At 29.9% G+C, this 13,202-nt stretch overlaps 1 protein-coding gene and 1 long non-coding RNA gene across 5 annotated transcripts in view; both read right to left on the bottom strand.

Moving 5' to 3' along the window:
* Rgl (Ral guanine nucleotide dissociation stimulator-like) overlaps positions 1-13,202 on the bottom strand; it is a 325,958-nt gene that overhangs the window by 114,123 nt on the left and 198,633 nt on the right. The window lies entirely within an intron of this gene.
* LOC140446715 (uncharacterized) lies at positions 9,894-12,463 on the bottom strand. The gene is made up of 3 exons (XR_011951486.1): positions 12,308-12,463; positions 12,098-12,235; positions 9,894-10,108 (listed from the first exon to the last, which is right to left on the bottom strand). It is a non-coding gene; the product is annotated as an uncharacterized lncRNA (long non-coding RNA).

The following is a 13,202-nucleotide window of genomic DNA, read 5'->3' as shown; positions in this document are numbered from 1 at the left end:
AATATTCCAATTTAATTTAATTTTGTAAAAATTCATTCAAATGCCAATGTTGCCATTCACAATATATATATATATATATATATATATATATATATATATATATATATATATATATATATATTGTGAATGGCAACATTGGCAATACTATATTGCGTCAGGGTTTTGCTAGTCAGTCAACGACCCAATTGGAAGCGTTTAGTACAGTTTCGTGCGACTTCGAGTGTTTATTAGTTACTTCAGGTAGTTGTCACTGAGGTGATACTATTTAATTGTCGGAGAGGAATACATCAGTGTCGATTCAACGAAAATGACACCAAGAAACCGAAAACGTGTTGACTGGTCGCCAGCAAAGAGGGCCATAGTAATTATCCTTCGAGAAGAAGGTTACACATATCAAGAAAGAGCAAACAAATTGGGTGGTGGCGCCACAAAATCAGGTGTAATGGTTTGTAAACGTTATCATAACACTGGAACGACCAAATTAGCAAAAAGAACAGGCAAAAAATCGAAAGTAAGTCATTACGATGAACGTAGAATATGCCGACTTTCTGTAGAAGATCGCCGCATATCCGCAATGCTATTGTCAAATCAACTGGCTTACAAATATCGGACCGCACTATCAGAACAAAGTTGTGTGAAAATGTGTGTTCGAGCACGAACTCCTAGAAAGAAGCCGTTCCTGAACAAAAAACAGAGGCAAAAACGCATTGATTGGGCGTCGGCACACAGAGGGTGGACAGAACAGTGGAGTAAGGTAATTTGGAGTGACGAAACCAGAATATCGATCTTTGGGAGTGACGGAGTGAAGTTTGTTCGCCGACCGGGGATAGATCTTTTGCCCCATTGTACTACGGTCACTATGAAGCATTCTGTGAGTGTCATGGTATGGGCTTGTATGACCAGTAATGAAGTTGACGTTTAGCAGTAATAGAGAGCAATATTAATGCAAAAAAAAATATCAGGAAGAGATACTGCAAGCCAAGTTGGCGCGGACTATCAGCGATTTGTTTGAAGATGCCCAACAATGCATCTTCCAGCAGGATGGAGCGCTTGTCATACGGCTAAGACTTCCATGGAATGGTTGAGAAACCATGACGTTACTGTTCTGCCTTGGCCTAAAAATAGTCCTGAACTAAATCCAATAGAAAATTTATGGTCAAGGCTGAAAGTGTTAGTATCACGCCGAAACCCATGTAACAAGACAGAACTGATATAAGCCATTATTCAAAACTAGTTTAGAGTTATTACACCAGAAGATTTGGCTCGTCTCGTGAACTCCATGCTTCGCAGAATCTAGTCTGTCCTAAAAAAAACAAAGGTTATCCCACCAAATACTAATTTTCTTGATAAAAACCATTGAACCATTGTACCATTTTTTTTTTTAATTTTTAGAGAGTTTTTCCTCTTAAAATAGATATTAAGTATTAAGTAGAAGCATAAAACGATGCAATAAAATTATAGGTAAACTTATAAATACCTTAAGTCTTGTGAAAAAGAGGAATGCTGATAACAAAACTAAAATTTTTATAAAGTTTCCAGAATTTTGGCCCCTATTGTACATATAATATGTGGTGCTACTAGTAGCAGCCATCGCAGCATCGTCTGCGTATAGAGTTAGCAATGATCTGGGTTCGGTTGGGGCGTCTGCTATGTATATAATGTATAGATATGGTGACAACACCCCTCCCTGTGGCACACCAGTCTTCATGGTTCCTGCCTCGGACAGGGTTGGCCCTATTCGAACTCCGAACCTCCTGTCGGCTAGGTATGACGAGAGAAGACATGTCATCGCCTCACTATATTATTGTTTATAAATAGTGCTGTTTCGAATTTTTCGTAAAAAGGAGCTAACTTCGTTGCAAAAGCCTTTTTTGCAACGAATACCGTTTTTTTTAATAAAAAGAAAACAATTAAAACTATGTTTCAATACAAAATAGTTATTCAATTTAATAATTAGCTTATTTGGTCTATTTCTTTACACCTATTGTCCCATACTTTATTTTTTGCCTTCGGCACTGCTTTTTTGACATCCTTACAGCATTTTGCGTAGTATTTCATTTTCAATTTCATTTTGTGCTCATGCAAAGTCTATATAGTTATGCTGGTGCAATAGACCTAGTTTTCTTGAAAAATTTCACCACCATCTACAATAATCCTTATTAATTATCCCAATAGTAATTAATGTCTAATAGAATTTGAAATCAATTTTTACAACAAAAAATTAAACATTAAATGCTGTCTTGTAGTTAAAAATTGCTTTTATTACTTAAAGTAGACAAAAAACTGGTTATATGAATGAATTCCCCGTTAATCGTTAATTTCTCTATCTTTAATTAAATCACAGCAGTAAATTACTTTCTATAATTTAGCGACTTAATGAAAATAACTAGATGATATCAATAATTGCTTGATAATATACTAATAGGAACGGTCTGACTATAATACAATATTTTTATGTTTTAACTTTTGCGATCTATTTGTGGGTTAATATGTTAATATTGTCTGCGACTAATTTTTTTTCATTAATACCTATGCGTTTATACTAATGTTCTAGTTTTGGTTTTATTAAAATATTTTTGCATACTCACAAAATTATTTAACAAGGCCACGACTTGATTCCATTCATGTTTTCCTAAGTAGTTGATAATATATAAGAATGTGTGAAGTTAAGAAGGATCTTATCAATATTCGACTTGGTAGAATAAGCATAGACATTGAACACTAACAGTTAAAAATTGAACATATTATAAACGAAGATCTAAATTTTATGATCCATTTTATAAATAACATATACCGAGAAAGAGTAAAAAAGTATAACTCGTTAAAGTGATGGTACTCGTAAAATATCGCCTGTCCGAGCTCCATTTGTTTTGAATGAATTCATTTACTATTACTAAATAATACTAAAATTGGATAACTTTTTATGGAATAAATTTATTTATTTATTTTTCCGTGAGGTGAAAGTACATCAGTTCTTAGTATTTTCTGGAGTTACCCCAGTTAAAAAAAATTAATGTTCTGCGTGCCATAGAAGGCGAGATATTGCAAATTTTTCCACCGCGCTTCAATTTGAAGTTCAATTCGAATGAAGTAATGGTCAAATCCATCTTTCAACAAATAGAAGCTAAAGTAAGGATAAAGTTAAAAATGAAGAGGTGGAAAATGCAGTTAAGGGGATAAAATTTAAAAAATCCATAGGCCCAGGTGAAGAACACCCAGAACTAATAAAATATGGTTCACAGAAACTGTTCACAAATTCACAAATGCTTCATAGATTAAAGAAAAATGGAAAAAAAAGGTTAAAAATTTGCAATTATTTGGTGATCATTTTCAATAAGAAAGGGAATAGTGAAAATGAAATTCAAATAAATAAGGGTAAAGCAATCAAAAGAAACTCTCTTTTCTGGCATGGATGTTACCAAAGCTAATAAAAACAAACTTGACTAAAAAGATCAATTATTTAAGATAAAGTTGTAGTAATCAAAGTAATCAAATTGAGAGAGGGTGCCACCGTATAAACCGGATCTTAATTCAATTTAGGTGTTGCTAAACAATACGTTGGAAGTAAGAACACTTCTTTTTAATTATTAGATGTTGCAAGTTTGTGTACTGAATTTTTCACCAATAGAATAAATAGCACAATTGCTGCCAACATGCTCTCAAATTTGGAAGAGAACTTCTTGACTTGGAACCAATGATAGATACAGCAATAAATCAACATATTATTAATCTTTAAAGACACCAAAATGAAAAATTTAATTATTTTTTAATAATATTAACTGTTACAGTTCTTATTGTATATTTTACTTTTAATAATATAATTAAAATTGTTTATTGATTATTCGGTACTCACCGTTACCGGAAACTACTAGTTTATGACAAAACGAAGACGTACCTGAAATAAAAAAAAAATATTTAAGTTTGTCAAATAAATAACTACGCTTAATAACATCGAGTCACCCAAAAAAAGCAAATATATATATATATATATATATATATATATATATATATATATATATATATATATATATATATATATATATATATATACATATATGGTTTCAGTTGTTTTCCGGGTTTGACTCCGCGTTAAATATTTTTGGTTTTTAGAAAAACCATTGTTTTGACGACGTTTCGGCAAGGTCACACTTGCCATTGTCAAGTCAGATTCTGCTTCGTCTTGATGTTACAGGCGAACTGATTTCTCGGTCGCTGCACGCTGAGTTTAAATATCTTGTTGCGCTTCTTGTCATTGGTCCTGTGCGCAGAGTGGGCGTGGTCTTCTTCGCTATTTTAATTTTTACGTTTTTCTGCAGAATTGTTTTCCACGTATTTGGGAGTCTTTGGGCATCATCTCTGGTGTTTAAATTTTTCGGATGTTTTTCGATCTCTATGGCTTCTCTGATTACACGTTTGGCCTTATTTTCGATGTTGGCTAGCATTGTTGTTCCATTTAAGTCTATTTTATGTCCTGTGTTTATGACATGTTGTGCTAGGGATGAAGTTTTTTCTTTTCTTTCGATGGCGTTTCGATGTTCTTCGCGTCTAACCTGTATCCTTCGATTTGTTTGTCCGATGTACGATTTATCGCAGTCTTCACACGGGATCCTGTATACGCCTTGATTTTCTAATGCAACTTTTGTTTTTGCTGATGGTAATATGGTTGCTATTTTTCTGTCGGTGTTAAAAATAGTTTCTATTTTGTTTTTTCTTAGAACTCTGCTGATTTTGTCTGTCGTACCCTTTATATAAGGCAGGATAGTTTTACCGACTGGTTTTTCTTCTTTTTCTGGATCTTTGCTGTTGTTTCGGGATTTATGTGCTTTTTCAATCATGAACATGGAGAAACCATTTTTTCTTAGACTTGTTTTGACTTTGTGCATTTCTTCATTCTTCCGGGCCAAACGTGTAATCAGAGAAGCCATAGAGATCGAAAAACATCCGAAAAATTTAAACACCAGAGATGATGCCCAAAGACTCCCAAATACGTGGAAAACAATTCTGCAGAAAAACGTAAAAATTAAAATAGCGAAGAAGACCACGCCCACTCTGCGCACAGGACCAATGACAAGAAGCGCAACAAGATATTTAAACTCAGCGTGCAGCGACCGAGAAATCAGTTCGCCTGTAACATCAAGACGAAGCAGAATCTGACTTGACAATGGCAAGTGTGACCTTGCCGAAACGTCGTCAAAACAATGGTTTTTCTAAAAACCAAAAATATTTAACGCGGAGTCAAACCCGGAAAACAACTGAAACCACATATAGCTCCCGCGGAAATTTCAAATTCAATATACATATATATATATATATATACGTAGTAGTGCAGTGACTAGTGAGTGTAGTAATGTCTGAGACCTCGGAAGCCCTGAAGAAGACATCAGAGAGGATGTCGAAAGCTCGGCCCAATGGATATCGACGCGGTTCAACCCGGAACACTGGTGAGTTTAATATTAATTTTGATAATAGTATTAATCTTAGCTCTAGGTTTAATATATATATATATATATATATATATATATATATATATATATATATATATATATATATATATATATATTGTGACGATTAGGGTTTATAGAAAATAATTTATAAGTTATATACTACATAATATTAGATATTTGGTTGTTTTAAATAAGTTATATACTAGAGAATTTAATAAAAATATATTTATGTGAGGGCATTTTTAATAAATTAGCATAATAATTGTAAAAAGTTGTATTTTAATATTGTAAATATATATAAGTGAGCCATGTGCTTAGGCAACCAAAAATACTCTCGGAGATTGACAGATATTTATACTCTGAAGTGACGTTTAAGAATATTTACGAATATAAAGGGGTTATATAATATATTGTTTGAATTGTGTATTTTATTAAATTAGAGTGTTAGTTACTAATTTAATTATATATTCTGATCTGAAAAGCCTAAATGTAAACAAAATTATTAATAGAAAAGAATGGAATTCTCTGGATCTCCGGAGATGGCCATGTTTGCGAAATGGTTTGTTCCAGAAAATTCAGACATGTATTAAATAGAACTGAATAGAACATGATATCTTACGAGATGGTTCTAGAAATCCAAAAAACATATAAATACCCGTGATTTGGATTCAAGATGGCAGTTTTAAGTTTTTATTCAGAAGTCAGGCAGTTTTTGAAAGTTTTTAGTCAGAAAAGTTTTAGATAGTGCAGTCAGAAGAGTTTATGGCAGTTTTTGGAAGTTTTTAGTCAGAAGTCAGGCCAGTTTATTATGAAAGTTAGTAGAGTGAAGTAAATTGTTCAGAATTTTCAAGACAGTCAGTGAATCAGTTACAAATAGTCAAATTGTTTAATATAGTGAGTTAAATGAAGATTAAAAATTATGCATATATTTAATGCACATTTATAATTATACACAAATAATTATTGAAGATAAAAAAGGTATATTGGAAGAAATTAAATTATATTATGGTTGGAGATTAGTATAAATCAACTTATAATAATTGGATATTGGTATATTGAAAAGAAGAATAAATATAAATGCTGTTTGCTGGTTTGGTTGGTGGTGTATAAATGATGGTGAAGAAAACTATATCTTAAATTGGTAGAAGCTGATAATTGGAAAAAGTAATTTCACAAAAAAAAAACAAGGATAACTGAAGTACGAAGACATTCAGTGGTGATTAGAATCTATATACTTAGTGGAAAACAGTTCATTTAGGCATTCAGTGAAAGAAAGGTACAAAATTTTGTTAATATAATTTAGTTAGTGTCATAACAATGTCAATTTTGAAGATAGTTTGTTTAAATTTTAGATTGTCTATAGAATTTAATTAGTTTTATAAGAATATCAGTTTAAAGATAGTTTATTTTAAATTTACATTGACTAGGTTAGATATATATGTGTGTTTCATAATAGTTATAATAAAGATAATTTAAAAAAGTACTTACAAGTTAATTCTTTGAGAACCGCGATAAAAACCCTATATATTATTAAAAATACTCATTGCTCATCATTCAAACAAAAAATACATCATAACAATTTGGCACCCAACGCGGTGGCTCTCTATTTAAAAGAATTAGTTTGGGAAGATAAGTGCTCTCATATAAGTAAATTAATTATCAGTAGAAAGAAAAAATTATAGATTTTATTTTTAATTATATTTGAACAAGTAAAGTCTCAAAATGTCTCAAGGAAAGAAAGGTACAAGAAGCAAAAAGAATGAAGAAGATGTGGAAGTAGAAACACAACCTATACAAGAGGAGAGTTTAGTTCAAGTTCCACAAGATACTGCAGAAATGAATCCAGAAAGAGAGGAAAATGTCAATATGGCAGCTTTGATGTCATTAATGATGCAGATGAACAAGACAATGGAAGAGAATTCAAAAGAAATCAAAGAAGACATGAAAAAAATGGAACAGAAAATGGAAGAGAATACGAAAAAATTGGAAGAGAATTCAAAAGAAGTCAAAGGAGACATGAAAAAAATGGAACAGAAATTGGAAGAGAATTATAGAAAATTAGAAAAGAAAATAGAAGATAATAATAATAAAATTGTAAAACAAATGGATAAAAAACTTGAAGCTGCAGAGAAAAAAGTAGCAAATGAAATAAAAAGTATACGGAATGACTACAAGAAAAGGATAGACAATGAGAGGACAGAAGTAAAGAGGATTATTCAAGATAATAAGATAGATATAGAACAGAAAATAGAGTTACAGAAATGTAACTTAGAAGTAAAAATTAATGAAGACAGGAGAAACACAGAAGAAAAATTAGACGATATACAACAAAATATCCAAATAAATTGTAATCAAATAAGAAATGTGGAACAGAGAATAGATGATATTTCACAAATGAGAGACATAGGGAGACCTTACTTAAATTTAACAAATGAGACTGGGATTAAATTCTCTGGTAATATAAAAAATTTGCATCCTAGAGTATACATAAATAGTTTAAAACATAAATTAAGATTTGTGAATAATATTAATGATATTAAAGATTATATTAGAGTGACATTAAATGACAATGCAGCAACTTGGTTTGCTAGTATTGAAAATGATTTAGATAACTTTCAAACATTTGAAAATAAATTTTTAAATTATTATTGGGGTGAATTAGAGCAAGCAAAGTTTAGAGAAATTCTATATTTTGGAAAGTATAATCAAAATTTAAAATCAAATATGGTAGATTATGCATTGAAATTGATAACAGTTGCAAAATATTTAGAACCACCACTTAGAGAGGATGAAACAGTCTTAAATGTATCTAGACATTTTGATGCTGATGTTGTGCAAACCGTAACTGTACAAAATATTCAAACAATAGATAATTTTATTAATTTTATTCAAAGAATACAAAGAGGCAATATGACAAGTAATAATAACAACAGAAAAAACAATAATACTAGGTATGGTAATAGTTTACAAAATTTTAATAATAATAACAGTAATCCAAATAGACAGAACTTTAATAATAATACTAGTTATAATAGACAAAGTTTTAATAATAATACTAATTATAATAGACAACATTTTAATAACAGTACTAATAATAATAGACAAGATTTTAACAATAGAAGAAATACAGAGCGACCTAACTATAACAGACAGGTAAATTGTGTTCGAAGGAATAGGAGCTGCGAAGACAGGGAACGAAATCGTACAAGGCAAGAAAATGTGAGTAGAAGTCATAGTAGGGAAAGACATAGTACATCAGATCCAAGTGGTCAGATACAATCTGACAATTCTAATAATCAAAATTTTGTGCAGTAAACTTTCTGAATTACAAGTTAGGCCATTGCTATTATGAAAAACCTTCTGAATTTATTTCTTTAGATGAAGAGAAAATTATTGAATCTATTAATTTAATTTATATAAATGCTTTGGCCAAAAATAAAATGATTAAGATTATGATAGATACTGGTTCAGAAAGTACTTTAGTCTCGGAGAATTTTATTTTTAATACATTAAAACTATCAGATATAATAAAGATTCCAAAAATTAAAATTATTGGTGCAAATAATAAGAAGTTGGGTGAAATTGATAAACTAGCCAATTTTAAAATTAATATTCTTAATAAAGAAATTAATATGCAAGGATTTATTGTCAAGGATTTATGTGTTGATATATTAATGGGAAATGATGAATTGGAAAAGAAGAAAGTAAAGATAGATTTTGAAGAAAGAATGGTAACTTTGGAAGGGCAAATAATTAAATTTATGCAGAAAGATGAGGTGGAAGAAGGAATAAGAGTTGATAGGATATTATTAAAAGAAAATAGTGATGTTTATGAAGAAGAAATGTATTTTGATGATAGGGATATGTCCCAAAAGAATGTAAAGAATAATTATTGTAGTGAATATTTAAGGAATGGAAATTTTAAGCAGATGGATGCCTACGAGGCGGAGTGCGTAAAATTGGAAGCAAGGAATAATGAGTAAATAATGAAGAATAATTTTATTTGTAAAGAAGAAGATATAATGAAAGTTTTAAATTGCCCTGAAGAATATAAATCAATAGTCATTTCCATATTGCAGCAACACAAGGGACTTGTCAATAAAGAAAATAGAATTGCACAGAATTATATCCATAGTATAAGAGTTAAGGAGGAAAAAGATTTTAAAACAAAATCATACCCAATACCATATAAATACAGAGAAGAAGTAAACAAAACAATTAATAATATGTTAGAAGATGGAATCATTGAGAAAGCAGACACACGTTTTATAAATCCCATAGTAGTAGTACGAAAAAGATCAGGTGAAATCAGGTTATGTTTGGATGCAAGGAATATTAACAAGATTACTGAAAAGCAATTTGAAGCACCAATGAGTATAGATGGAATATTAGGAAGAATTACAGGAATGTCATTTTTCACTAAAATCGATTTACAGCATAGTTTCTGGTTAATACCTCTAGAAAGAAAAAGTAGACAGTATACAGGATTTCAGATAGATGGAGTAGTATATCAATTCAAAGTAGTACCATTTGGACTTCAATCATCTTGCAGTGCTCTATGTAGATGTCTTCATGATATTTTGGATCAATATGAACATTTTGTAATTCACTACATTGATGATATCTTAATTTTTTCTAAAACGGCTGAAGATCATGAGAAACACCTAAAAATTATAATAAATAGATTAGACAAAGTTGGACTAAAAATAAATCAAGAAAAATGTACATTTTTTCAAAAAGAAGTCATATATCTAGGTTATAAACTTAACACTAAGGGAATCGAAATGGATCCAGAACGGACACAAGTCATTCAGGAATATAAAACACCACACAATTTAAGAACTTTAAGAGGATTTATTGGAATAATTAATTATTATAAAAGGATGATACCAGATCTAAGTATAAAAGAAATTCCATTACTTGAACTACTGAGAAAAGGTGTAAAATGGAGATGGGATCAGAGAAGAGAACTAGCATTCCAAGAAATTAAAAACATTTTTCTGTCAAATTTGAAAATATACTATCCTGACTACACACAGCCATTCATATTAAGAACAGATGCATCAATAGAGAGATTATCAGGGGTATTATTACAAATACATGATGGGGTCGAATACCCAATACAATTCATTTCAAGAATTACAAAGCCACATGAAAAGGGTTACTCAGTTTCAGAATTAGAACTAGCAAGTATAATACACTGTGTCACAAAATTAAGATTTTATTTGTTGGGTAATGAATTTACAATAGAAACAGATCACCAAGCTTTAACGTCTATATTAAATAACAAATATGGAAACAGTAGAATACATCGGTGGAGTCTAATACTTAGTGAATACTGCTTTGAAATCAAATACATTTCTGGAAAATCCAATATAGTGGCAGATGCTTTATCAAGGTTAGAAAATACACCACAAAAAGGGCAGCGAACAATAAAAATTGGATTAAATCAATTAGTAGAAAGTACTGGATTATATTCTAAAGAAGAAATTATAAGAGATCAGATCAATTTGAGTGAAAAACAAAAAGTCCTTAGGAAAGATGGGGTATATTATAAAATAATAAATGGCATAGAAGTATATGTAATAACTAGAACTTTAGCAAAGAAAATATTGAAAAATTTACATAACAATTATATGCATATTGGTTCAAGAAAGCTATGGATACTATTTAGGAACAATTATTTTGCAAAGAATGACATAAGTATAGCAAAGGAAATTACTACCCAATGCCAAATATGTCAACTAAACAAAGAAAAGAATTTCAAAAACCAGAACACATATAAATCTAATGTTGTATATGAAAAACTAAATACAGTTTCCATGGATTTTATTTCAAATTTAGTTCTCAGTCCAACAGGAAAAAAGCATATACTAGTGATAGTTGATTTATATACAAAATTTATTAAACTATATCCCTGCTCTAGAACAAATGTTAAAACATTAAAATTATATATTAATCAATTTTTCGAAGAAATAGGACCATTTAGAAATTGCATAATAGATAATGCTACATATTTTAACAACCAAAAATTTCGGGCATTTTGTGAGAAAAAGGGAATCAACATTCATTTTACAAGTATCAGACATCCTCAGGCAAATCCTGCAGAAAGATATATTAAAGAAGTTATAAAATATTTAAGGATACTGTGCCAAAATCAACACGAAACTTGGCAGCAACATATACCACAAGTAGAATATTTTTAAATAATACACATAATTTGAATACAGAGGAAGTACCAGAATATTTAATGTTTGGCCATATAGGAAACAGAAAGTGGATTAGTGAATATAATCAGGATATGTTAGAACAAGTAATGCAGAAAGTGAATAACCGAATTAGGAGGAAAGCTGAAAAATATATCAGAAGACAAAATCGAAATATAAAAAAACCAATCACATTTCAAAAAGGAGACCTAGTGTTAATTCGTTCACTTAGAAAAAGTAATGTTAAAGAAAACCGTTGTAAGAAATTACAACCAATGTTTGAAGGTCCATATACAATTGAAAATCAGAATGGACTAAATAGTTATGTGTTAATAGATGCAGAGAACAGACTAAGAGGCCTGTTTCATATCAATGACATCTTTAAGTATCATGAAGAGATTGAATAATTTTTTCTATACCTTTTAACACTAATATACAAATACTTACTGTTACTATAACAGATTACTGATATATCCATTTTATTCAATAGACTTGATTTGTTAAATAGATGGTAGATTTCATTGTTGTGAATAAATTTGACATCATACTTGTTGAATTGTGTACATATGGAAATTGTTTGGTACCCTTAAAATCATAATTTGGGGTTAGATACAGAATTGATTGTGTAAATGTCTGTATAAAAAGTGTAAAACTTACCAATTTATATGGATGAAAGCCTTTTGAATGGAAACAATTCCTAGATTTTGTCTATAAATAAACAGAACACAATATCCATTATATTTTTAATTAAGGTTATATTTTATTCTCTGATAAAATCCATTCTCCATTTGACATGACAGTTTGACCATAGAATAGCCGAACTATGCTCCGTTGTTCTCTGTTTTGACATAGACAGCGAACAGGGATGTATTTAACACACTTTAAATAATAAAAAAAAAATTGAATTATTAATTTATTAAATTTAATAAGGTATGAGAAAATTAATATTTAAAAAAATACTAAGTAAATTATTTATTTTAAATATTATTTTTGGGGTATTGTGACGATTAGGGTTTATAGAAAATAATTTATAAGTTATATACTACATAATATTAGATATTTGGTTGTTTTAAATAAGTTATATACTAGAGAATTTAATAAAAATATATTTATGTGAGGGCATTTTTAATAAATTAGCATAATAATTGTAAAAAGTTGTATTTTAATATTGTAAATATATATAAGTGAGCCATGTGCTTAGGCAACCAAAAATACTCTCGGAGATTGACAGATATTTATACTCTGAAGTGACGTTTAAGAATATTTACGAATATAAAGGGGTTATATAATATATTGTTTGAATTGTGTATTTTATTAAATTAGAGTGTTAGTTACTAATTTAATTATATATTCTGATCTGAAAAGCCTAAATGTAAACAAAATTATTAATAGAAAAGAATGGAATTCTCTGGATCTCCGGAGATGGCCATGTTTGCGAAATGGTTTGTTCCAGAAAATTCAGACATGTATTAAATAGAACTGAATAGAACATGATATCTTACGAGATGGTTCTAGAAATCCAAAAAACATATAAATACCCGTGATTTGGATT

This window comes from Diabrotica undecimpunctata, chromosome 7 (assembly GCF_040954645.1).
Source record: "Diabrotica undecimpunctata isolate CICGRU chromosome 7, icDiaUnde3, whole genome shotgun sequence".
Lineage (NCBI taxonomy): Eukaryota > Metazoa > Arthropoda > Insecta > Coleoptera > Chrysomelidae > Diabrotica > Diabrotica undecimpunctata.
Note: the sequence above shows the minus strand (reverse complement) of the source record. Positions and strands in the feature narration are given on the sequence as shown.